The sequence below is a fragment of the Uloborus diversus genome, chromosome 5, assembly GCF_026930045.1.
Source record: "Uloborus diversus isolate 005 chromosome 5, Udiv.v.3.1, whole genome shotgun sequence".
Classification (NCBI taxonomy): domain Eukaryota; kingdom Metazoa; phylum Arthropoda; class Arachnida; order Araneae; family Uloboridae; genus Uloborus; species Uloborus diversus.
Genome location: NC_072735.1, coordinates 35082671 through 35091450, shown reverse-complemented (window position 1 = coordinate 35091450; position 8780 = coordinate 35082671). Strand labels below are relative to the sequence as shown.

The 8780-nt window shown below is 32.7% G+C and overlaps 1 non-coding gene across 1 annotated transcript; it reads left to right on the top strand.

The window, feature by feature from the left end:
- The first annotated feature begins 1116 nt into the window (after positions 1-1116).
- Trnas-gcu (transfer RNA serine (anticodon GCU)) lies at positions 1117-1198 on the top strand. The gene has a single exon. It is a non-coding gene; the product is annotated as a tRNA-Ser (tRNA).
- The last annotated feature ends 7582 nt before the right edge of the window (positions 1199-8780 follow it).

Here is an 8780-nt window from a genome sequence, read left to right as displayed (position 1 = left end):
AATTAAGCCATAAAAACGAAAATTTAGGCTTTCTTTCGTTTTGTGAACAATAGGTATACTCTAAGAACAGCAGCATTTAGAGATCGTCCAAGTGTCTGTAGTTGGAATCAAGAAATGATGTAAAAGATAGAGAAAAATTTTGGAAATAAAAGTTTTGTTTTGAGGATAGGGATATAATTTATCTCCCAACTAAGGCCTATACTTCTTTTTCAGCAAAACACATGTGTTCAATTTTGTTATCTTCTCGTAATATTTTTTATTTATTTATTTTTCTTAAAACAATTCCTACAATCACAACGCTTTGGGAGGGGCCATGGCCCCCCTCTAGATCCGCCCCTGGAGCCTAAGGGCTTTAGGTGAGCCGAGCGTCAGCGAGCGGGGGGCAGAGCCCCCTAGTATTCTTAGAAAAGACAAATTTTTAGTTTTTACAGGTTGAAATAATTCTTCTGCAGCCTTTATTATTGATTAATTTATTTTCAAACTGCATTCAATGAACCTCCTAAACTTGTTCTCCATATTTAAAATTCTAACTTTTTTTTTTTAATCTGCTAGAATTTTTAAAAAATATTTTTGTTGCTAGTTTAAAAATAATTGTTTAGTTCTTTTAACAAAAATTTTGTGATTTTTATCGCAACGTTGCACCTAGTCCATTTTAAGGCAGAAAAAAAAATAAATAATTTTTGAACTATATAGTCAATCGCTAACAAATTAGGTAACGAAATCTGTCATTTAATTCCACTTGTTTGCTGATATCTTTAAGTACTAAACAATGCTGTTTGGAAAATGAGACCTGTTGAAATCGTGAAGAAAAAAATTCACCTTAAATTTTGTGTTTGATGCAGTACCATTTAATGTATCACCACTAATTACAACGATAAAACTTCACCTCAGTCAAAACTTATTACGATACGCCTTCCCTCCCTAATGCCGGAACAGTTCAGCGGTTAGTAATATACACTCGGTTTGAACAGCAGATAAAGTTTTCAGATAAATTGTCATAAACGTCTAAGATAAGAACTCGGATGATACTTGATCTTCGCCGTGCTCTGAAGCTGTGTAAACATAGCGATTACAGATAACAATCATTGGAACTGTTTTTAACACTCACATTATAAGGACGAGGTGGCCGAGTGGTTAAGGCGATGGACTGCTAATCCATTGGGCTCTGCCCGCGTGGGTTCGAATCCCATCCTCGTCGATATGATATTTGCTTTTTTTTCTCACAAGTTTGCTTGTACAAAACTTTTTTTTCTCAGAAGAATTCTCACAATTAATGTATGATTCTCAGTTTATAGTTTGAATACTTTAAATAGGGGAATGTGAGACAAAGTGACATGGAGAAATAATTGCTCTCTTTTTTGCGCCACCTATCCTGTAATATTTTAAGTATGCATCCTCGTCGATATGTTTTTCGCCTTTTTTTTCTCACAAGTTTGCTTGCATAAAGTTTTTTTCTTAGGAGAATTCTCGCAATTAATGTATGATTCACAGTTTTTTGTTTGAATCTTTAAACAGGGGAATGTGAGACAAAGTGACATGGAGGAAAAAAATTGCTCTCTTTTTTGCGCCACCTATCATATAATATTTTAAGTATGTAATAACAGATATAATCTATGTCAGTCATGAAAAAGTTTCCTCTGAAGATCTAAGCATATGATATTGTAAATAATTTTTGAAAACTGATACTCATAGTGTTATATGTTTTTCTTTTTTTTTTTTTTTTAATCAAATGACAAAGTTCTTGTTTTTTAAATTTTAAATTAAAATTTGGATCTTCTAATATTCAGAGCAGCATTTATTTACTTAATATTAAGCTTGTTTTTACTTTAAATATTTTGTAAAATTAGTCAAGTACTCGTACATGCGAGGGATAGTGATTCTTTTTTTTATTTTTATAAAATGATGAAGTTCATGTTTTCAACATTTTAAAAAGATCTACTAATATTCAGTGCAATATTTATTTATGTAATATTAAGCTCATTTTTAATTTAAATATTTTGTAAAACCAGTCAAGTACTCGCACATGCGTGGGATAGCGAAGCAGTTCATTTCGTTAACTCATTCAATCGTTATTGAACCACTTGCATATTCATTCATTCATTCATTATTAGATTCCTACTCACTTATTTATTCATTCATTCATTCACATATTTTCTTATTCTTTCATTCACTTATTTTCTTATTCGTTCACGATTTTATTAGCTCATTTTTTCTCATTCATTATTTAATTAATTAATTCATTTTTTTTCCATCATCTATACCAGGGTTAGGCAAGTAATTTTGGTTAGGCTTCGAATACTTTTGAAAAAATTTCATCAAAGTCCAGAAAAAACCCTGATATTCTAATATAAATCATTAAAACGTTTTGAATAAAAACTTGAATCAGTCACCAATTACTTCTAAAATTCTAGAGAAACTAATAAAGGTGGTGTCTAAAGATATTGCTGCCTGCATTAATTTTGTTTTAAATAATTTAATTGTGTGTAATTTACTTTCATAATATTTTTGGTGGTCCATTTTTTGAACTTGCGCGGTTCGGACCTGGACCGCGGTCCGCCAGTTGCCGACCGCTGATATATTCATTCATTATTTTTTTCATTTACCTCAAAGTGGGGCTACTTGAGCCTCCAGGGACTATTTGAACCCATGAGAAAAAGTACTTTAAATCCGTCCTGGTCCTATACAGGGTGTTCTGTTTTAACCTGCAAGACCTCTATTTTCGCAACCGTCAGTCCTAGATGCATACTTCCAATTGCAAAAATATTCAAAATATGGTGCAAGCAAAGTTAAGATATTGAAAGTTTGAAGCAAAAATAAAAATGAGTCAAAAAAAAAATAAAAAAAATTAACTTTTTATACGGGCCTTCAGTGCCTCAATTTATATTTAGGGAAATAATCTCCATTGAAAGATATTACTAACACAAAAAATTTGACATTTGTGTTACCAAAATTCGAGGAAATATTAGAGTTTAAAGTTTTAAGGGACCATATAGAAGATCAGATTGGAACTAATCACCCTTTCAGAAATTTCAGACAGGTTGTCGAAGTAAAAAAACAGAGTGCATTAAGATTTTTCATTACTAGTCAAAAATAAATGCAAATTTTTTGCCATGATACGCAAAAACACACTAAAAATCCTCAATAATTTAAAAACCGCATTATATGCAGTATGCATAATTTCAAACCCTTGTTAACTGCTATATTTCCCCCCAAAATGTGTTATTGACTGCGAGTGTAAAGTGGTGTAAGTCACAAAACGCTGCGTTTCATATCTCGGTGAATAGGTGAATATTCGTCGTACTAATGTCAAACTTTTTGTGTTAGAATTATTTTTTAATGGAGGTTATTTCCCTGAACTTAGGGGACCTAGGGCCCATATAAAAAGTTAAATTTTGTATTATCTGACTCATTTTTATGTTTGCTTCAAACTGTTCATATTTTAACCTTGCATCTGATTTTGAATATTTTTGCAACTGGAGGTATGCATTTAGGACAAACGGTTGCGAAAATAGAAGTATTGCAGCTTAAAACTAGTGATGTTCCGGATATCCGTATCCGTATCCGCGGATATCCGAGGGAAAATAAAGATCTGTATCCGTATCCGTTACTTTTTTGACGGATCTTAAACGGATCATTTCTATTCTAAAAATTTTTAAATATTTGAATAAAAGACTCTTAAATTCAGTTTAAATTAGGTTTTATTCCCTATTTAAATTATAAGGTATCATTTCAGAAGCCCATTTGTACTCCCCCCTCCCCCCGTTGCAAAAAAGGAAGGGGAAATAAGTTTTAAAAATGTGTATCAGTGTATCTTTTTGTGGCATCGTAGCTCCTAAACAGATGAACCTATTTTGATAGTTCATTTTTCGTTCAAAAAGTGACTTGATCGAAAGTGTTCTTAGCTTGGCCTCATTTTTGTAGAACTTTAATTACCGGAGATATTAATTAAAAACCAATTTAACTTTTTCACAATTATGGTAGTAAAAATTTACCCGTACGTTAAAAATGTTGGTCCTAATTGAAAGAGTGAAGTTTTCTGCGTTTGATATTTATTTGAAACTTCCAATTTATATACAGTAGGAGCTATAATCTTGTTAAGTAAATTTTAAATGCAATTCTAAGCTTTTATACGCGTGATTAGTAGCGATTTCATTGTCGGAAGATAAGGAGTAAAAGCTCAATTATTTAAAATTTTTACCTGCTGTAAGTTCATATTTGTTAACAAATGTGTGTTCTGACCCGCGAAATTCATCTTAATATGAGGTCGGCTCTCAGGGACATGTTTTTTTTTTAATTTTTAATTTAATATCAGTTTTTGTTATTGATTTGGGGTTTCTGTTATTCTTCATTTTTGTTTTTCTCGGCATCCTTTGAAAAAAGTGAGACTATATTCTGTATTTACTGTTTGTAAAGGTGTTCCCTGCTCTGTATTTCGTCGGTCGGTGAAGTTCGGTGGAATGGGTCAGCGCTGCATTTATGCTGAAATAAAATGGGAGAAATTATTTCTAGCCTGTCCAGTAGCAGCTTTACACTCTTGCTCCTGTATCCTACATCTACCGAGTAAGCTAGAAATAATTTTTCGCATTCCATCTAAGCATTAATGCAGCGTTGACCCATTCCCTCCAATTCTCCCTCAATTTTAACGGAGATTTCTTTAAAGAGTAAATCATAGTCTTGATTATATTTTTGCCGCAGTTGACATTTTTTGAAGAAACTGCCATTATTCTGACGGGAATACCTTCCGTAACAAATTTTGCACTTGGATAGTTGAATTGAGAAAAAACATTTTGAGATCCGTATTCGTATCCGCGGATCTTGACACTAATGATCCGTATCCGTATCCGCGGATCTACTTTTTTAATGATCCGGCACATCACTAGTTAAAACGGAACACCCTGTATATTTCAATGCTTATGCATTAAAAAACTTTCTCCATGACAGGTAGTAGTACAAAATAGGAGCTGGAGCACGAAACAACGTTTCTGCTATTCCCTTCTTTTTCTGATTGAGGTTATGATTGCAAGTTGTCCAAACAGTTGTTTTTTGTGTCTGCAAACATTCACATGTAAGTTCATGAAAGCATCTGATATCATCAAAGTCAAAATCGTTTTATGTTTGCACTCTATCTCTACTAATAATAAAGCTGAAAGTCTCTCTGTCTGGATGTCTTGGATATCCGGAGGATGTCTGGACCCCTGTGACGCGCATAGCGCCTAGACCGTTCGGCCGATTTTCATGAAATTTGGCACAAAGTTAGTTTATAGCATGGGAGTGTGCACCTCGAAGCGATTTTTCGAAAATTCAATGTGGTTCTTTTTCTATTCCAATTTTAAGAACAAAATTATTATAAGATGGACGAGTAAATTACAAAATTATCAAAACGTAAAACTGTAAAATGGGTACAAGCCAATTGGCGAGATACGAAATTATCATAACGTGGAACCATAACATGGGTACAAGCCAATTGGCGACAAAATTCACCATACATTATTTGTTAATATACATGCGAACCAAAAGACCTTTTAATTTTTCTATTACGGGCAAAGCCGTGCGGGTACCACTAGTTTCTTAATAAAATATCAGCGTTTTAGTTTTATAACTATATAATTAACACAGTAACTAATATAAGTTAGTAAAAGTGCACTGGTTTCTTTAAAATGGTGCTACTTGAACCCAGCGTTCAAACAGCCCCAAACCACATTTCCTCACTAATGCTAAGTAAGTTTTGTAATATTTTAAAATAAAGAGACTAGTTACGATTTATACCCGTTTTTTGCAGATCTGGGGATAAAAAGGGTCCGAAAGTAAGCGAGAACCCTTTGAAGTAGGAAATAACGCGGATTTTCAAAGGAAAAATTACAATTATGTCCAGATTCAACTAATTCCGAAGCAATGTCTTCAAGAGTGCCATCAGCCCATTTTGACTTATGTACGTCATCTCGAAAAAGGAAATTAAAAGATCGTTCACAAAACAAGCCTAGGCATCCTGTAGTATTTAGTAGCTAGGAATAGCAGGGGCATTAAATAATATCAGAGAAAAAAAAAATCCACCCAAGCCATTAAATTGAGAGGTTTTCATTCCTTCTAATGTTTAAATAGTGAGCATTTCAATTGGTGTTAGCTGTAATTAGATTATGTTTCTATTTGTGAAATTATGTTTGCCTAAAAATATGTTTTTACGTGTACGTTTGTTTTACATTGATTTATACAAAAAATCTGCAATTTATATAAATAGTTTGCTCACTAAAATGTACGTTTTGAGTTCATTTTTCAAAATCATCGGTCCTTCTTGATACCACCACCTGTTTTACTGCTTTTTCTAATGGATTTGTTGAGTGGGACCAAGTAGCCCCAGCGCGGAGCTACTTGAACCCGATTTTTAAAAACAGAAAAAAATATAAAGAGTTAAAAATGTTGTTTAAAAAAAGGCTTTAGGTGGTAACAGAACGTCTGAAAAATGGTAAAAACAAGGTTATAAGTTCACATTATGAGTTTAACAAAGCATTCAGTGTAAAACTCGCAAGAAGTATGAAATTTCGAGGCCAAGTAGCCCCACTTTACGTACTCATTTATTTGATCAAAAATATTTTCAATAATCAGTTTGAAAATATTTCATCAAAAAAATATTTTGTTTTCACTTTGCTCCATGAAAAAAAAAGTTAGAAATTTCCACTTTTTTTTTTCCTGAAAGCACAAATTTACTACCAAAAATAAAAGAAAATGTTACAATGCAAATTTTATTATAAAATACATTGTTCTATCTCGATATATTGTAACTTTCAAAATAAATTTGCAACTTTTTCATTTTGAAAAAGGTAAGTTATTTTAGCGACTTTTATAATAAGGTATATGGGAAATATTGAAAAAGATGTTATATTGTACCTTGGTCCCAAATTCCTCTAATTAAATATAATGTCTTTATTTCATTAAAATCGCTGTCATAAATGCTGCATGGGGAATTGTGATGCTAACTTGCGTAATTAGTTCTCTTGATCGCTGTGTTAATAGTTTTCTGTATAGAAATAGAACATAGCCGCATTCTAGATTTTCTTTTTTTTTTTCAGCCACTTTTGCTCAACGGGCTAGAAAAATTTTGTAGGAAAATTTAGCGGTTTTTTTCAATAGGGGGATAGGGTGGTTCAAAAAACCTTTTTTCCATCTGGAGACCAGGACACCCTCTATTTTTTAAGACTTACTAATAGTGTTAAACTGTAACAGTTTTAGCTTCTTACTCAAATTTTAAGAGAGTGCTCAATGACCCCCTTAATTTAACATTAGCCGTAGTATAGAAAATGCCACAAATTTAGAAACATTTAATTTCCCCAGTTTTTTTTTTTTTTTTTGTAAATAATTATTTTACTGCAATGTATATGCATAATACTAGTGTATATTATTATAAATAGCATTGTTTGAACTTTTTTAACCCTCCTCCCCATTTGGGGGGGAGGGAGTTGAGCACCCTCTTTCAGTTGAAATAGGAAGCTAAAATTCTTCCTGTATATTGCTATCCACAAGTCTAAAAAATATTGAGAGGTGTCCCGTTACCTAGAAGAAACTTTTTTTACATGTAATTCTGAACCCTAGGCATCAGAACTCGGCATCTGTAACATATGTAATTGTAAGAGTTTATTATAACTTACTTACAATAATGATTAAATATTAAGACAAATAAGTATTTCAGTTAATATGAATGAGCAATTGGGGAAAATCGTGGAAAATTACAAAAAATAATCATAAAATTATCGTAAAAAATATCCTGAAAACTGTTATTGTATTTGTTTATTTATTTATTCATTTATTTATTTATTTATTTTCTGAATGAGAAAAATATTTTGATTCGGGCGGGTAAATATCTCCACGGGTCGGAAGAACAATTTACAGTACTAAAAGATCTCTGTCATAAAAGTTGAATAAATTTCAATTTCCCCTTGAATGCTTATGATTTCTAAAATTAAGAAGAAAATTTGCGATTTTAAATAACTACAGGATGTCTTTTTTGTTTTTATTCTTAAACTAGTGGTACTCGCACTGCTTTGCCCGTAGTAGAAAATTAAAAGGTCTTTTGGTTCGCCTGTATATTCACAAATAATGGATGATGAATTTCTCGTCAATTGGCTAATTCATTTGCTTGCCCATGTTACGGTTTTACGTTATGATAATTTCGTAATTTATTCGACCACGATGTGATAATTTGCTCGGTAAAATTTTCTTAAAAATGGAATATAAAAAGAACAAAATCGAATTTTCGAAAAATCACATCGAGGTGCACACTCCCATGCTACAAACTAATATTGTATCAAATTTCATGAAAATCGGCAGAACGGTCTAGCGGCCATGAGCGTCACAGAGTTCCTGACAGAGAGAGATCCAGACAGAGAGATTTTCAGCTTTATTATTAGTTAAGAAGATTATGTTTCCAACTGTTTGCAAATGTACATTTTCTTAAAAAAAATAATAATCATAATAAAATGCTGTGAAAATTTGTCAGAAACGAATTCTCCCCCCCCCCTCCTTCCCTTGTATTCTACAAATGCTGCTTTCAGCGTTTTTCAAGCATTATTTTTTTTTCCAAATGTGCCTTGCAATTTGTTTCTAAAAACAAAGCAAAATTGGTTGGTTTGTATAACCAAGTCTAGAGGGGGGGGGGGCGGAGTCGGAGGAAAAATGACCGATTCCGGGAATTGTAGCGCCAGCGACTCCGACTGCTTCATCCCAAAACCGACTCTGACTCCGACTCCGCAAGCACTGGCATAGTTACTGATTTTGAGGGAAAATTACCG